The sequence below is a fragment of the Pteronotus mesoamericanus genome, unplaced genomic scaffold, assembly GCF_021234165.1.
Source record: "Pteronotus mesoamericanus isolate MK-2021 breed Mesoamerican mustached bat unplaced genomic scaffold, CSHL_Meso_final contig_50, whole genome shotgun sequence".
Taxonomy (NCBI): Eukaryota; Metazoa; Chordata; class Mammalia; order Chiroptera; family Mormoopidae; genus Pteronotus; species Pteronotus mesoamericanus.
Genome location: NW_026555186.1, coordinates 44921524 through 44939227, shown reverse-complemented (window position 1 = coordinate 44939227; position 17704 = coordinate 44921524). Strand labels below are relative to the sequence as shown.

General features: G+C 37.1%; 1 protein-coding gene across 3 annotated transcripts in view; it reads right to left on the bottom strand.

The window, feature by feature from the left end:
- LNPEP (leucyl and cystinyl aminopeptidase) overlaps window positions 1–17704 on the bottom strand; it is a 91478-nt gene that overhangs the window by 50306 nt on the left and 23468 nt on the right. The window contains exon 2 of one of the 3 annotated variants that reach the window (XM_054578630.1): window positions 10534–10577. The exons of the other annotated variants lie outside the window; for them this stretch is intronic. The gene's annotated coding sequence lies outside the window, so the exon portion shown is untranslated. The remainder of the gene's footprint in view (window positions 1–10533; window positions 10578–17704) is intronic. 3 annotated transcript variants of the gene reach the window in all.

The window sequence follows — 17704 nt, the reverse complement described above, 5'->3', positions numbered from 1 at the left end:
TCTGACACCAGAACCCTAGGTTTAAAAGAATTTCTGCTGCTGGGGCCTCTGTGGGGCTCTCCTCTGAGTCCCATTCTCCCAAAGGAGAATCCCAAACTGGTCTGACCTTTACAGGCTTGCACTATGGCTAAGCAACAGGCTGAGTTATTTTTCCCCCTGGAAGAGGGATGTTCCTGTTCCACAGCAAACTGAAAGTGGCAAATTATAGAGAAAATGTCCATAGTTAAGAAATACTAAAAATAAGACAAATGAATTGTGAAAATCAGGTAAAGCTACAATCCAACTTGTTTTTCTCATGCTTCCAGAACGTTCAGAAGTACAACATAAACTCCTCTCTAACAACTGTATTACTTACATTACACCGTGAATATAAGTGGATCTTAGGACTGGGTAGTGGTGGTGGGAGCTTTTATAAACTACAAAAAACCACACCCTCCAACCTGCTAAGAGTCTCTAAGAATAAAAGACTCAAAAAGTAGACAGGCCAATAATCACACACAGATCAATAATTCCTAAAGTCAGATCATTCAATGTTTTTTTATTTAAAGAATCACATATTTTTAGCTTTTAAGGGAGCTCAAAAGTTTGATCCTTGAAATCTCCATTTACCTTCCCCTACAAGGTACTTTATATGTATCATTTCTAATCCTCACAACAATTCTATAAAATGGCAAGTATTATAACTATTTCAGAGGAGAGAAAAAGAAACAGAAAGAGGGGTTAATTTATCTTCATAAAGTCACAGCTATTCAGCCATAAAACTGAAACTGGAGCTCAGTTTTAAAAATGTTATCAAATTTAGATTCTTTCCATTATTATGTTGCATTCTCCTACTCAACTAATTCAATACAGGATGAGAGCTTGTATCTAAATTATTTATCTCTTTCGCACTTGGCAATGAAGTTGCTAAGAGTATTATTTCTCTATCAGCAAGGCAAAACTGACCTAAAATTACTTAATAGCTAGCATAACAGAAATGCCATGTATCTTGTGCTATTCAACAAACACTTAATAACTAAATAGTGACAACTCAATCCATGAAACAAAGTATTGATAAATATTAAGATAAAATTTATAGTCTTGCTACTCCAACTGTGGTCTGTGGACCAGAGCATCTGCAACACATTGTAACTTCTTGGAAAAGCAGACTCTCAAGTCCCTTCCCTGAATTTGAATTTTAACAAATCCTCAGGTGATTTATGTTTCCCAAAGTTTGAGCAGCACTGTGTTAAGCCTCCTCCACGATCGGCTTCACACCAGACATGCCACCTCTGCCCTTGCTCCAGCACCGCCCCCTGCTTCCTACTCCGAGAGCACTGCTATTTCACGTTAGCCTCCACACGCCTCCTCTCCTCTGCTCCCTTGCCCTGCCATGTCGCCATTTCTCCCTTCCACCCCGGCCCGCTTGGTGAACATGTTATTACGTAACTCAGCTTAACTTGCTACAATGCAAATGAAGAAAATTTCTTTTCTTTTCTTTTATTACCTTTTAAAAATCCATTTTCTTTCACTTTAGCTCATCCCTTTTTTTGATTTGGGGAGAGCAGAGACTCCAGTTAGGTTGTCTTCTCCTATCTCCTCTCTATCCTGAACTTCATAAAAGCTATGCTTGTTTAAAGTTTTCCTTGAATAAAACTTTTAATCACTTTCTAGGTGTGGGTTTAGCCAGGTTGCCAACTCTCCGTCTTGGAAATGGAAGAAGGGTGGCAGTTACGACATCCTGCTTTGGGAATTTAGTCTCCTAAACCTCCTATAGTGCCCCAACTTCTTGTGATAATATTTTGTTTTTATAGTTAATTGTGTTTGGGAGTCATTTACTTAATTGAGCAAATTCTGCTGTAATTGAATTTAAAAAATTTAACTCTTAATGAATACTTAATGGTTAGAAATTTTCTCTCTGTTACTTTTTTAGTATCTGGCAGTGATGCCGATTAGTTGTTTAATTTGCTTTCTCATTTAAAAATGTCTAAAAGATCTTTTATGACTTTTTAAAAATCTCATATGGGGAAATTATGTTCTCTTAGGCATTTGCCCATATGTTTTGTTCTGTGTCAGACCCGATATAGACAATATAGGGGCCTGGGCAGTACAGTTTTATTTAATACATTTCTAAACTAACTCCAGGCATGATTCGGCTTAATATTTATTGACGGCATTTCCATCTCTGAATTCATCTCTCTCTCTCTCTCGAACTTCATTTCTGTGCTTTTGGATTCCTAAGCCATGCCCGGTTGAAAGCCAAGGGATAAACCACCGTCTGAGCATTTCAGCATCTCCTGCCTGCAACTGATTAACTTCAAATCTTTGACAAGGGCTTAGTCAGATGCCTGTCAAAATCCAGATAACTGTTATTTTTCACTCAGATTAATACATATATAGAATTTTAATCTTTCACAAATTAAACATATCAACCAATCTGCTCCATCTTACTGCACATTAGAAACAAATTTTTGTATGTGTGTGCCACCATATCAAATATATCTAACCAGGGAAAATCACTTTCATTACAGGTAGCCCATGAAGACTATTTAAGAAAATGTCATTTTGGATTCTTAAGTCAGTGTACTTTGATCTTAGCATTAAATTGTAATGTGACACATGATTACCCCTTGCTCACATGGAATTTATTCATATTGAAAGAAGGATCCCAAAGAAACAGAAAATTTTCTAAAACCTCTTAAATCCACATATACAAACTACTTATAACCCAAAAGCAAAGAATGTCCTAGTTAAAATATCTCAGTTTTAAATAACAGGCCCGTGTGGTTATACTCTGAGAAAATCTGAAGACATTTCATTTCATCAGATACCATGAACCTCAATGTTGTCTACAGACAATGCCAATCCCCAAACTGTTTGTTACCTGTCTGTGACAAAATAGATGTAGAAAATTAGTATTTGAAAACTAAAGTAGAAATTTCACAGTAATTTTATGTCTATTGAATTTAAAACAGCACATAACATTTTGTCTTCTTTTCATTTGTTTTCCAATGATTCACTTTTACATTCCTACAACACTCCTGCAACATATTAAAAATTAAAAACCTTAATTCTTCATCTCAGATAATATAAGAAGCAATGGGTTGGATTGTCACAATAGTGGCAATCCAGGTCGACATAAAGTTCTCAACTGTCACAGTAGCAATAGGAGTAAAAAGGAGGGAATGAGTACAAGTCACGTTAAAGAAGGAGAATATACAGAAACCATTTGATGCCAGCTTGGGCTGGATGGGCCTGTAGGGTGGAGAGACAGGGGAAGTATAGCAGGAAGTCTATGTGAATTCTCTAAACAATTCTGGCTTGAATAAGTAAACGAAGGAATGCCATTCATTGAGATTGAGAATACAGGTTTTCATGTTATCTTTCTTGTTTTACTTCGGGAGGGCATAGGGAGAATGGAGTTATGAGATGGCATTTGGTGTGGGACATGATATATCTACTATCTGTAAGCCAGATGAAGGTATTTGACTAATAGTAATGTGGAAAATATTACTATTTTGCAGGAGAGTTATAAGGATTATATTATGTGGGTCTGAACTCAAAAGAGGGATATGGGTGAAAGATTCAGATTTTGGAATTTTCATGTAATTTTAATTACATGATAACTAAAATTATACTGATCGGTGTGACAACGTGGGAGATAAGAGTCAGAAAGCATCAGCATTAAAGAGGTGTGCAGAGGGGGAGGGGTGGCAACGAAGAATGAACAGAATGTATCAGAGGAAGAAAAATCAGGGACAGTAACATCCCAGAAAGCAAAAGGAGATTTTCAAGAAGGATGTGGTCAGCATTAATGTCTTAGAATTTCCAACTGGTGTGCTGCAAGAGTTTTTAAAACATGCCATACCAGACTAATGCAGGGGTACTGACCTCTTTTCCCTTAGATTGTCAAACAAGAAAAATGACAACAGCCAACACAACAGCAGCCATCCAGTGTGAATGCATAAAAATTATGCCTACTTTTTCCTGTCAGATCGACAAAAAATATATTTTTTGGTGTGCTACAGAACATTAGTAATTAGTCTATGTGTGCTATGAGAGGAAAAATGTTGAAAATTGTCGTCTCTGAAGGTCAAGCAAATGAAGCCTAAAGGGGCCACTAGATTTGACAACCAGGGAACCAGTGACTTTTTATGAAGCACATTCAATGGGGTAATGAGAACAGAAGCCTGACTTCAGTGACCCAAAGGAAAACTGGAAAGTTAACAAGGGAAGACAAGGGCTACAGACATATTCTTTCAAGGTATGTAGTTGTGTATCAAAAGAAAAGCATAGGATCAAACTGAAAGAAAACATGGCATAGTGAAGAGTCAAATCCTTTTTTTTTTTTGTCTGTGTTTAAGATGAGAACAACTTAAGCATGTATTTACGTGTAGAAGGAAAACAACAACAAAACAGGGAGGTGAAGAAGTAGACCAGAGGAAATGCTGTATCTCAGAGGGACAGGGAGGTATCACAGGAACTCCAATAGAGAAACTAACCTTTGCAAGATCTAGGCACTCCCCCCCGCCACCCCCAAGCCTGGAAGAACAGGAGGAGAAGACAGAGAAGCATGTATTCATAGGGAAGCTGAGGGTGTAAACAGCAGATGGCCTCCATGTTCTCTGGGACAGAGGAGGCAAGGCCATCTGCCCAGAGCCAAGGCAGTCTCGAGGAAGGCATAGGTGACTTGAAGAGAAAAATAAGGGCAGATGCTATGGGAGAGAACTAGGGAAGAGTGGCCCAAGGACAAAGCATGACAGAGAAGTTCAGCAATAAGCCCAGTGGAATACGTCAGGCCACCAGTCTCCATAAATGCGTTTAGCAGTGTTCACCAGCCCAGGTCTAAAAGAAGAGAAAAAGCATTACGTGTATTTTACCACAATTAAAAATATAAATAAATGAAAACAAACTTATAAAAGTAGAGAAAGAAGATGGTGGATTCAGGTTTAAATATGTAGGGAGGATGTGATGAAAACCTAAGAGGAAAATGCACAGAGGGTGCTGGCAGTGGGGTAAGTAATTAACTGAAGAGGTCAATTTTAAAAATATGACAAAACATAAAGCTTTGGCAAAAATGGTAAACAACTTGAATTAAAAGAAACAAACTTCTCACAGACTTCAATCCCTTCAGACAACCATCACATTTTTTGAGAGAATGAAATGGAGGGTATTTCCAGATCAACAAACCAAACATTTTCAAAGAATAGGCCTAATCAAAATAAGGCTTCTTGGGCAGACACAAGATTTACTGTATTCAATTAGGTAATATAGCAACCAAATTAGGCTCTAAAAATAAAAGGCCTCTATGACACATTTAAATAGAGCTGAAAACTCTAAGCATAAGACAGTATTTAAATCTTCTAGATTATTTCCAAACGGAAACTTCATTAAATTTCTGAAGTGATGGCTAATTATCAAATAAAATAATCCTCTTCCATCAAAAAGAGATTTTATTTTAAAGATGTTTAAACTTAAAAAGAAAAGGACTAGAATTTAGAACAAAAAAAAGTAACTTTTTGAGTAGCTCTAATCTGACAAAAAATTCTCTACCCATCCCTAATCCCAATGCTCATGTTAAGTTACAAGTTTAGACATATCACCATCTCACCAGAATCTGAAGGACAGCCATTAGAGAGCACAAATTCTGAAGATGTTCTAAGTAGTACCTTTCCCTGGCATATCCTATTTCCTTAAATCTTAATGTATAAGCAACGTTGTAAAACACAAACACAGAAAGTCTTGCATGCATTCCTGCTTTCACCCCTAATATAAAGTGCTTTATCACAACCCACATTTATTTTCAAGTTGACAGGCCCATGATTATAACCCAGGATGCAAAATCCAAGTATGGTCTTTCTCTCTTCTGTTCCCCTCTCCTTCCTTGTGAAGAGAAAAGAGTGAAGTAAACGAGAGAGGGAAAAGGTGAGCTCACATTTGCTCACGGTTCTCTGCTTAAGGACAATTTCCTAATTGCAGTACAGTGAGCTGGACTGCAACAGAGCAGGGCTGGTAGGCAGAGACAGGGCACCAGAGAGGAGGGAACTGGGCAGAGGGGGGACTATAAAAGTTTGTACAAGGATTTCTTGAGAGTCCTTAACCAATGCAGGACTACATGAGACTTGCAAAAGGGTGGCTGTAATAAGGTTAGCATAAAACAGAAATGCCAGAAGTCAAGCAACATGGGGATATATTGGCAGTCTAACCCAGTCTGAACAAAGAGAACTCATTAGCACTCTGGGCATCAACTTGAAACACTAGAAAGGGCTTCACTTTAGGAGCAAAAGAACACCCAAGAATGAGGCTTCCTCTAGACCACACTGACAAAGTCTAAAACCAAGCTCTAATATAATTCATACAGGATACAGAATTTGGAGGATGAGACGTGCTTTGTTACAGGGGCCTCAGAAAAAGCTTTGTGCCTTCCACAGATCTGTCCTAGCAAAATATAAAACCAAGCTTACACAAGGTGATCAACCAGGTACTAAACTGCCTACTAAAAACAACAGTGAACACTCTACAAAGAATTTTTTTTTTTAATTCAGCATCTCAATAATGTATCATCAACACTTCCCAATACATAATCAAAACTAAGACATCCAATAAAACAATAAAATGTGACATATAGGGAAAAACTAAGTCATCAGAAACAGGCTTTGAGATGACCTAGATATTGCATTCAGTAAAACATTAGAGCAGCTATTATAAATAAGTCTCAAAGAATAAAGGAAAATGTGTTTAAACAACAATAACAACAACAAAAGAGAATATATGAGCAGATGAGAAACTCAGGAAAGAAGCTCAAACTACAAAAAAAGAAACAAAGGGAAGAAAAATTGAAATTCTAGGACTGAAAGATTCAATAATTGAAACAAAAAAATAATAACTCAACAGACTTAATAGACTGGAAACAGCAAAAAAGTCTATGACCTTGACAAATCATTAGCAATTACCAATTTCAGGAACAAAAAGAAGAAAACAAGGGGATCCAAGACGGTGGAAGAGTAAGTGAAAGCCTTATGCCATGGAGACAATTGTTTTTGTTTCAGAAAAAGTTCCCTCCACCTTATCCCACCTCTTTCTCTATTTAAATTTTTACAAAGTTTTATCTAGCCTTTTCTTGACTCCAACTCATATTAAAAATGAGTGAGAATTTTCAAACTCAGTTTACTAGAAAACAATTTTAAAGGGGAATAATGTTTCAAAAGGTTAATAATGTATTTTGTATCTTTTAAGTCTTAGACAATTTAGTCTGCCTACTTTAAAATGAGGATTGTAATTATAACTGAAATCTTGTTTGGATGACTAAGGGACATGCTCAGTTGTATTAATATGAGACTTGGGAAAAGAAGCACAAATTAATAAATCCTCTTGAAGTAATAGTTTGCAGAAGTGATTGAGACAGCAACGTTTTTCTATCTTGTTAGTTAAGACTACATTTCTCAGACTTTCTTAACCATTTCTCCCTCTGAATATCGAAAATTCTCCTGGTTTAAGTTCTGAAAAAACCATCTGTTTATACTGCTAGCTTCTTAAGCACGGTACAGTGTTAGGCATCCCACAACTGCATTTAAGAGAAATCGATAGTACAAAGTCAATACAACAAACAAATGTCCATACTAAGGAGCCTCATGTGTAAAAGTGTTAGGCATTTGCAGACTGGAAAATGAATTATCATGGCTTCTCAGATATGCTAGACTAGAGACCCTGGCTGACCTTCCCGCTAAAAAGAAAAATGTAGAATAAAGTACATTTTTAAGTTGTTTGAATGCATTGATGTCCTGGAAAGTTACTAAGGAATGCTCATGGATCAAAACTGAAGTGAATGCAGGACGGTGAGGGCAAGCAGAGACTGAACGCAACAGTTGCCCTGAGGGCATGCGAAGCTTCAGTTTCTATGCCTTCGAGAAGGCATGGGGGTGGGGGCAGAGGACAGAGCCCAACCTGCCCACGTTGGGGAATATAACGGGAAACAAAATTCAGGAATAGTCTGTTTATAAAACACTCATCTGAAAATAAAAGATACAGAAAAATCCAAAGAAACAGGATACAAAATGATTTCTCAAACCGATTCCAGTCAAGAAAAACTAGTGGTGTAGCTATATAAACATCTAGGGAAACTGTAGTTTACCATGGAAAGGTTTACTAGATATAAGAGATTAACATTTGTTACTAACAAGTACAGGATATAAAGGTAAGAGGAAGGTGAATTAACACCCCCTTTCAGAAAAATAATCTGGTACTATCTATTAAAACATTACATGACATAAAATACACACTTGCTTCAGCCCCGCAAACCCAGTCTCTCATAATCCTTTTCACCTTCCTTCCTTATGACTGGAAGACATGTTTCCAACGAGATTAAGATTTCAGGAAGCAGGGGGATCCAAGATGGCAGAGGAGTAAGTGGAAGCTACACGAACCTCCCCCCAGGGCCAATCTAAAATTACAACTAAGTTGTGAAGAAATCCTATTGAATAGCCAACAGAACACTAGCTGGAGAGAAGCCTTGTATCCAAGGACAGACAGAAGAAAAAGCTTCACCCCAGTGAGACTGGTAGGGAGTGAGGAGGAAGAGACACAAGTGGGCCGGCCGGCCAGCAGCTGAGGTGCCGGAGGAATCTTTCAGTGGCCGAGGGGCTCCCCGCAAGAAACGTGGGGTCTAAACACCAAGCAGGGCTCCCCCGCCTACAGCACCAGAGCTACAAAGGAACCCAGATAACAGCCAGCGGTGAAAAGCTTCAGGGTTTCTCTCTGCCAGGCACAGACAGCTGGAAACACAGAGAGCCTTTTAAAGGGCCAACACATAAAAGTTTCACTTGCAGCCACTTACCCTGGGCTCCGGCAAAGGGGGGAGCAGAGTGGACTAGAGACGTTGGAGGAGAGACTGGGGATGGTGGCTTTGGGGAGAGAACTGAGACAGCAGCTGCCAGGATCCTGGTGCTGACTCATTGCCCCTTCTTGCTCAGGCAGGTCATTTGCTCAGGCAGACCATTCCCCTCCAAGGGGCATCAACCTGAGGAGAGGCAGTAGCCCCACCCACAGGAATTCCTCTGCCCCACCCTGTGGCACTTAGGCCTGACTGCTGAATACAGAGTGACTAGATTAACAACTGAAGGACACAGCCAGAGACTGTGGATCCCTGGTTGTCCTGAGCAGACTGCCTAAGGCCAGACTGGGGCACCATCTGACATCACCAGAGGCAGATCCAGAAAGAAAGAACAGTGGTAAATACTAGATGCTACCGAGACCAAATCACCACGGTCTTCATGACTTGCAATATTTTCTCTCCTGCGTAGCTTTTTAACATTCACTTTTTGTCTCTAGAGAGTGTGCCTATTAGGTCACTAGTTTTTATATTATAGTTTATTTCAAAACTTACATATTGCTTCTCCCTTCTCTTATCCCATTTTATCTTCTTCTTTTGTTATTTTTGTTTTAAATTTTGTTTTTTCTCTGCTGTGACTTGTTTCCATTCCACACTATTATTATTTCTTCCCCTTCCAACCTCTCAAAACCACGTTTGCTGTCATTGGTCATCTCACATTCTTCTTTCTGCTCTTAAAATACCCTTGTTCTCTCTCTACCTTTAACCACCTTTGATCCTTGGTTATAGATACTGTGGTTGTTGCATTTCTTCAATTTTATCTCTAGATTGTCACTCTTTTGGTATTTCAAATCTCAAATTTTACTGTTGCCCTCTCCTACTCCATTTTGTCTTCCTCCAGCCCTTTATTTCATCATAAATTTTAATTTTTTTGTGCTCTAACCTGGTTTTCATTCCTCACTCTTAATATTCCTTCTGCATCATTTTTAAAATCACTTCCTTTCCCTCTATACATCTCTTAAGCTTTTCTCTATTTCTTTTCCCCCTCTTATTCACATTCCACCTCTATTAATCTGTGCTCATTTGTTATTGATAGTGTGTGATGGATCTTTTTCTCCAATCTGGTTCCATTTTTTTTTTTTTACTTATTTACTCATTTTTTTCTTTCTTTCTCAGTATGTATTTTTAAATATCTGTTTAAACTTAATACTACACACTTCTCTTCTCTTTCTCCATTATGCCTTCTTCCTTCTCTTTTTTATTTATGTTGCAAAGTTTTCTTTCTCTCTTCACCTTGTCCTGATTCCCAACTCATATTATTACTCCTCCATCTACCCTCTCAAAATAATTTTCCTCTATGTTAGTCACCTCAAATTCATTTTTTCCTTTCATATAATACTCATAATCTCTTTACACCCTTAATAACCATGGCTCATTCTCTGTGATAGTGTGACTGCAGGTGGGGGCTATTTTTAAAGGAATGGGTTTGTTTCCTGGGCTGTGTGATTTGGTTCTGGCAGCACCTGCACAACAGCATACAAGACATGGTGAGTGGATTGATTCTCAGTCAGCCAGCTGGATGGAAGGACCCACCAAAGAATGACCAAACAACAATCAAAACCCAATTACAACCACAGAGCCTACATAAATGGCATAAGGGGCATCCCAAGAGCATCAAGTACAGGAGATAAAGGAGGCTGTATCACTGAATCCCACAGGTCACCTACCACAGAGTTCACAGCATGAAGACAGGAAGTCCAAGCAGATCAATCTAACAAGCAGAAACAAACAAGAAGAGTTACCTAAAATGAGGAGACAAACAAATAACCCAAACAAATAAAAAAAAGGAGGAATACCCAGAAAGAGCACTAAATGAAACAGAGGCAAGTACACTATCAGATATTGAGTTCAAAATATTGGTTATAAGGAAGCTCAATGAGCTAAGCGAGAACTACAAAGAACTACATGGAAGCTACAAGGAACATACTGCAAATGACATCAGCATGAAAAAGGACATAGAAACAATCAATAAGAGCCAGGAGGGCCGTGGCTGGTGTGGCTCATAGATTGAGTGCTGGCCTGAGAACCAAGGGTCACTGGTTCAGTTCCCAGTCTAGGGCACATGCCTGGGTTGTGGGCCAGGTTCCCAGTAAGGGGCACTTGAGAGGCAACCACACATTGATGTTTCTTCTTTCTCCCTCTCTTACCCTCTCTAAAATAAATAAATGATTATTTTTAAAAAAGAAAAAACACAGTAGAAAAAATTAAAAGGAGGCTGGATGAGGCAGATTATCAAATCAATGAGCTCGAAAACAAGGAAGAAAAAAATTCCCAGAGTCACAAAATGAAAAAAGACGTAAAAAAATAAATAGGGTTTAAGGGCACTGCAGAACAACATGAAATGTAATTATATCCATATCACAGGAATACCAGACAGAAAAGAACAGTAGAGCACAGAAAACCTGCTTGAAAAAGTAATGACAGAAAACTTCTCTAACTTGATGAGAGATAATGTCACGCACGTCCAGCAAGCACAGAGGGTCCCAATCAATATGAATCCAAAGAGGCCCACTCCAAGATACATCATAATAAAAATGGAAAAACTTCAAGACAAAGAGAATATTAAAAGGAACAAGGGAGAAACAGCTAGTATCATAAAGGGAGCCCTGATAATGCTATCTGCTGATTACTCAACAGAAACACTGTAAGTCAGAAGGGAATGGCAAAAAATATTCCAAGTAATGATAAGCAAAGGCCAGCAAGCAACACTACTCTACCCAGCAAAGCTCTCATTTAAAATGGAAGGTAAAATGAGGAGCTGCCCAAACAAAAAAAAAAAGGCTGAAAGAATACATCTCCACCAAACCAGCATTGCCAGAGATGCTAAAGGGACTGCTTTCAGAAGATGAAAAGAGAAAGAGAGAGAGAGAGAGAGAGAGAACACAAATAGGAAGGGAAAAATGACAATGAATAAGTACCTATCAATAAAAACCTTAAATTTAAATGGATTAAATGCTCCAATCAAAAGGCAGAGGGCAGCTGAAGGATAAGAAAACATAACCCACATAAATGTTGTCTCCAAGAAACCCATCTCAGAACAAAAGATCTACATAGACTGAAAGTGAAGGGATGGGATAAAATACTCCAAGCAAAAGGACATAAATAAAAGCTAGGGTAGCAATACTTACATCAGACAAAATAGATTTCAAAGCAAAGACCATAAAAAAATACAAAGGACATGATATAATACTTAAGGGAACAATCCATCAAGATGATACAACCCTTGTAAACATGTGCACCCAACATAGAAGCACCTGAATTTATAAGGAAAATCTTGGAGGTCTTTAAGAAAGATATGGACAGCAACATGCTCATTGTAGGGGATTTTAACATCCCATTGTCAACAATGGATACATCTTCCAAGCAAAGAATCAACAAGGATATTGTTGTGGCATTGAACAATACTCTAGATCAAATGGATTTAATCCATATACACAGAAACTTTCACCCCAGAGAAGCAAAATATACATTCTTTTCAAAGCACATGGAACATTTTCCAAGACAGACCATATGGTAGGTCACGAAACAAGCCTCGACAAACTCAAGAACATGGAAATCGTGTCAAGCATCTTCTTGGATCACAATGGCTGGTAACTAGAAACCAACCTCAAGGAAAAAAACTCAAAAACATTCAAATCCATGGAGACTGAATAACATGCTATTAAATATTGAATGGGTTTACAGTGAGATCAAGGAAGAAATCAGAAAGTTTCTGGAAACAAATGAAAATAAACACACAATAGCCCAATACCTATGGGACACAGAGAAGGCATTCATGGGAGAGATGGTTAGTTAGGTTTAAGCCTACCTAAAAAAGATAGAAAAATCTCAAATAAACAGCCTAACCCTGCATCCACAAGAACTAGAGGAAGAACACAAACAAAGCCCAGAGTGAGTAGAAGGAAAGAAATGATAAAGATCGGAGCAGAATTTAATGATACGGAGACTAAAAGAACCATTCAAAGGCTCAATAAATCCAGGAGCTGGTTCTTCGAGAGAATAAACATAATCAACAAGCCTTTTTAACCAGACTCATCAAGAAAAAAAGAGCAAGGACCCAAACAGATGAAATTAGAAATGAATGAGGAGAAATCTTTAAAGGAACCTGAAGACAATGCAATATAAAAGAGAAAAATAATGGAAAAGCACTAGCTTCTCATTGCAAATGGGACTAGAATATGACAGGCAACACTTCTGAGTTGGAAAGAAAAAAAGATTGTCAACTCAGAATTTTATATCCAGTGAAAATATCCTTTAAAAAACAAGATAAGGACATTTTTAAATACATGAAAGCAGACAGAATTCATCTCAAGCAGATAAGCACTATAAAAAATGATGAAGGAGGTTCTTCATGCTGGAGAGGAATGATACCAGACAAAAATTCAGAACTTCAGGAAGGAAAGAAGAATATTAGAAATGATGAATAAGTTGTTAAAAATAAAAGTTTGTGTTCTTTATTCTTCTTAAAACATCCTTAAATATCTATAAAACTACCTACTTAAGGCAAGAATAACATGCTAGCAGTTTTTAACTTATAAAAATAAAATATATTAACAAGAACACAAAGAATGTAGATGGTGAATAAGGGGAATTAAATTAAATTATACTTGTAAATTGAGAAGGGAAAATCAAGTAAAAAGTCAGAAGGGTTAAGTATAAAATGTGAAATGGTACAATACTGATTATAAACAGATTTTAATAAGTTAAGAATGCATATCATTAGCCCTATAATAATCAATGAAAGAGTAATTTAAAAGATGGATAGCTAATAAGCCAATAGAAAAATTAAAATGAAATATTAAAAAACACACAATTAACCCAAAAGATAGACATTAATAGAAAAACAGAGGGAAAAAAACTACAGGGACAAATGAAAACAATGGCAAAATGACAGGCTTAAATCCAACCACATAAATAATTACATTAACTAAGTAGATTAAATATTTCAACTAAAGGGTGGAGATTGTCATATTGGATTAAAAAGAAGCAAAACTCAACTATATACTGTCTTTAAGAGATACATTTTAAATTTAAATATACAAAGAGGTTAACAACGTAGAATGAAATTTTATAATGATAAAAGAAGAAATTCATCAGGATAAAATGCCAATCTTAAACAAGTATGTACCTAATAACAGAGCTTCAAAATTCATAAGACAGAAAATAATAAAACTCAAGAAACAGAAATGTACATAACCATAATTAAAGATTTTATCATTTTTCTCTTCATAATTGATAGAATGAGTAGAGAACAAATAAGTATAGCTAGAGAATATCTGAACAATACTATCAACCACTTTGGCCCAATTGACATTTATAGAACATTCTGCAAACTTGCAGAATACATATAAAACATTCACTAATATGGATTATATTTTGAGCTATAATATAAATCTCAATAAATTACAAAAGACTAAGTGAACTAGTTTTTTTTAGAGGCTATGTCTCTGACCACAATGGAAACAATTAAAAGACCAATAACAGTAAGTTATCTAAATATATAGGTGTTTGAAAATAGAAAATAAACTTCTAAGTAATCCATGATCAAAGAATAAACCATAAGGGATTTAGAAAATATTTGAAATAAATAATAATAAAAATATAACATCAAAATTTGTGAGAAATTTATTGCTTTAAGTGTTCATATTAGAAAAAATTTTAAGATCAGTGATATAAGTTTCCACCCTAAAAATCTAGAAAATAGCAAATTAAACCTAAGTAGGAGAAATAATAAACAGAATGTAAATTAATGAAACTGAGAAACAACAGAAAATTAACAAAGCAAAAAATACTGCAGGAGGTCAGGAAAGCAGTGTTATTGGCTCTAAATCATATTCTCCTAGAAAACTGGCCTAAAAACCCATAGTATCAAACCCTAGTAGATCTCCAAGACCAATCATTCATGTCTCCTCAAAAGTCTAGTTAGGTTCATTAAAGAGACAAATCTGAATTGATTCTTGGACTACAGACAGAGGTCCGCTTTAACAAGCCCAACAGTCTTAAAACTGTCCCTCTTTCAATATCTGACAAACACAAAATCATTTAGCTAGTGAGAATGCCAGTTATACCCAAATATAGAAAATCCATATATTCTCTCTCTATTCAATACTGGGTTGGCCCAACAGTTCATTCAGCTTTTTTCCCTAAGGTGGTTCTAGTAATGCTTAGTTGTCTTTATCTCCATTTGAAACAATTTTGTTAGACTGTTTTGTGACAGCTATTGTATCAGTGTGCATTAAAAAAAAAAAAATTGGTGAATTTTTGTGTAGCCATTTTAATGTTGAAGATGGAAGAAAATAAGCAACATTTTTGGCATATTATGCTTTATCATTTCAAGAAAGGTAAAAACACAACTGAAACACACAAAAAGATTTGTGCAGTATATGGAGAAGATGCTGTAACTCATCGAACGTGTCAGAAGTGGTTCGCAAAGTTTCATGCTGGAGATTTCTCGCTGGATGATGGATGCTCCATGGTCTGGAGACTAGTTGAAGTTGACAGCGATCAAATCGAGACATTGAAAACAATCAATGTTAAACCTCATGGGAGATAGCCAACATACTCAAAGTATCCAAATCAATAAAGCTATTAGTGAAAATGAAAAATGTGTTTTTTATTTCATGGAAAAAAACACACAAACTTTTTGGCCAACCCATAAAAATCTAGAGAAAATTTTTTTATAAATCTAAGTATTTAAAATGAATTGGAGAGAGTCCTTTGAAACCTCTTACAATCTCTTCAAAAGCAAGAAAGTATTCTTAAGCCCTCGCCAGGTGGCTCAGTTGGTTGGAGCATCATCCCGTACACCAAAAGATTGTGGGTTCAATTCCCAGTCAGGGCACATACCTAGGTTTTGGGTTCAATCTCTGGTTGATAAGCAAGCAAGCAATGTTTCTCTTTCACGTGGATGTGTTTCTATCTCTCCTTCTCCCTCCCCTCTTCCCTCCCCCCCACCCCCGCCTCCTTGCTCTCTCTCTCTCAAATCAATAAACAGATCATTAGGTGAGCATTTTCAAAAAGTATTTTAAGCAAAAAACTGTTCTTAAATCATCTATTTCTGCCTCATTTTGGGCATTTGATTTAAAGCACCGACTTCATTTAAGGCAATCACAATTCTGAAGCTCGTTCTGCAAAAACACAATCTGCAGTATTTCACATTGAAATTGAATGAACCATTCTCCACAGCTAGCACCTTTGTTCTGAGTCTCAGTGGTCCAATGAGCAAACCTGTATATACTAATTAAATCAGTTTTGGCTTTAAGCCACATTTCCACAGATCCCTCAGGGATGCACAACCACACACAGTGCCTGTTCTACCTCTGACCAGTACGAGACCACACATGTTGCAAACTTCTGTTTCTCTCAAGCATGCATGGCTGCTGCATCCACTTCGTCACTGTACCTTTATCCCAACATCTTCCCTCTCCTTAGCCCAAAGGCTTGTCCCTTCTCCTTCTTTACTATATTAATCCAACGTAATGTTTCGAAATCTCCAGTTTCTTCCACCTTTTAAAAAAACAATTCAACTGTTATTGGAAAAAGGGTCCTAATATGACCCCTTTCCCTATTCTCCCCTAAGGCATTAAGATGCCTAACTGCCATCTTAGAATGAAAAGGTTATAAGGACGGCAATAAGGAAATGCTTAAAGGGACCCTGAAAAAAAATGACCCCATGAGACTTCCACAGATACTATTTCCTCCCTATGGTAAGTCTTTGGACAATCTAGGAAAAGCTTGATTTAGAGTAAACTTGACATTATTTAGTCATCATTCTAAAGTAATTCCGCCAAGTTGGAAAATTATCCAGTACAGGCTTGCTTCCCAGTAGCCACCATCCGCAGGTTTGTGTTTATAAGTAGTCTGTGCAGTGTTAATTACGCTGGTCGCCCTGCCAATGTTCTACAGAAACTTCTGGGAGAGATCAAAACAATCATTCCTGAATTATGAATCATCGCTCTCCACACTACACACTAGTGGCAGCCTCTCAAACCTGGAAAATGAAAATTGTACATACTACATGCTTATACAGGCTTTCATATTTAGGATAAAACACTGAGTTGTAAAACTTGCTTCATATACTTTTCTAGAATAAGGGTAGGTTTTAATACTGGTAACTTTTTGCTTATTAAAGAATTAGAAGTTGAATGAAAGAAGGTTTAGAAAATTTCCAAGACCTAGTTTACTGAATAGGGAAGGGAATTTCTGCATAAATAAACTTCAATTACAAGTTTTGCTTCACACTTAGATAATTCCTCCAAGCTGGGCTCTCATGTCGTTCCTTTTTGTATCCTCAGTTCCCAGCAGGGAAGAAGTCTGCAGTAAATGTTGAAAAGGTGAAAATGAAAGTAGCAATGCCCAATACATTAAAAGGAAGTATTAATTAATGAAAATGATCTCCATGTCTGCTCATAAACTCTCCAAGGGCTGAACCCAGGCTTACTGAGGCCTGTAATAAGATAGAATTAGTGTGCTACCCAAGAGGCTTCCAAGTTCCTTCTAACACCTGCTGTAGGGCAGGGCTTAGTAGTTACTGCAGTGATTATGGGCTCTGAGTCACTGCATTCCTTTTCCACTGGACAGTGATTCCTCAGACTTTGTAATACATTTCCTCTTCTTTTCTCAAAGTCAGTATGTAATTTAAATACATTATGGTCTAGTAGACATAAAGTGTAGTAAATAGAAACCTGGGGATTCTAATTCTGGCTCTACCACTTAAGTATGTGTTGGAACCTTAGTTTTCTCACTGGTAAAAGGGAATAATAACTGCCCTGTCTGCTTAGATTATTATTATCAAATAAGTGGGTCACAACACTTTGCAAACTATTGACTGCTACATTA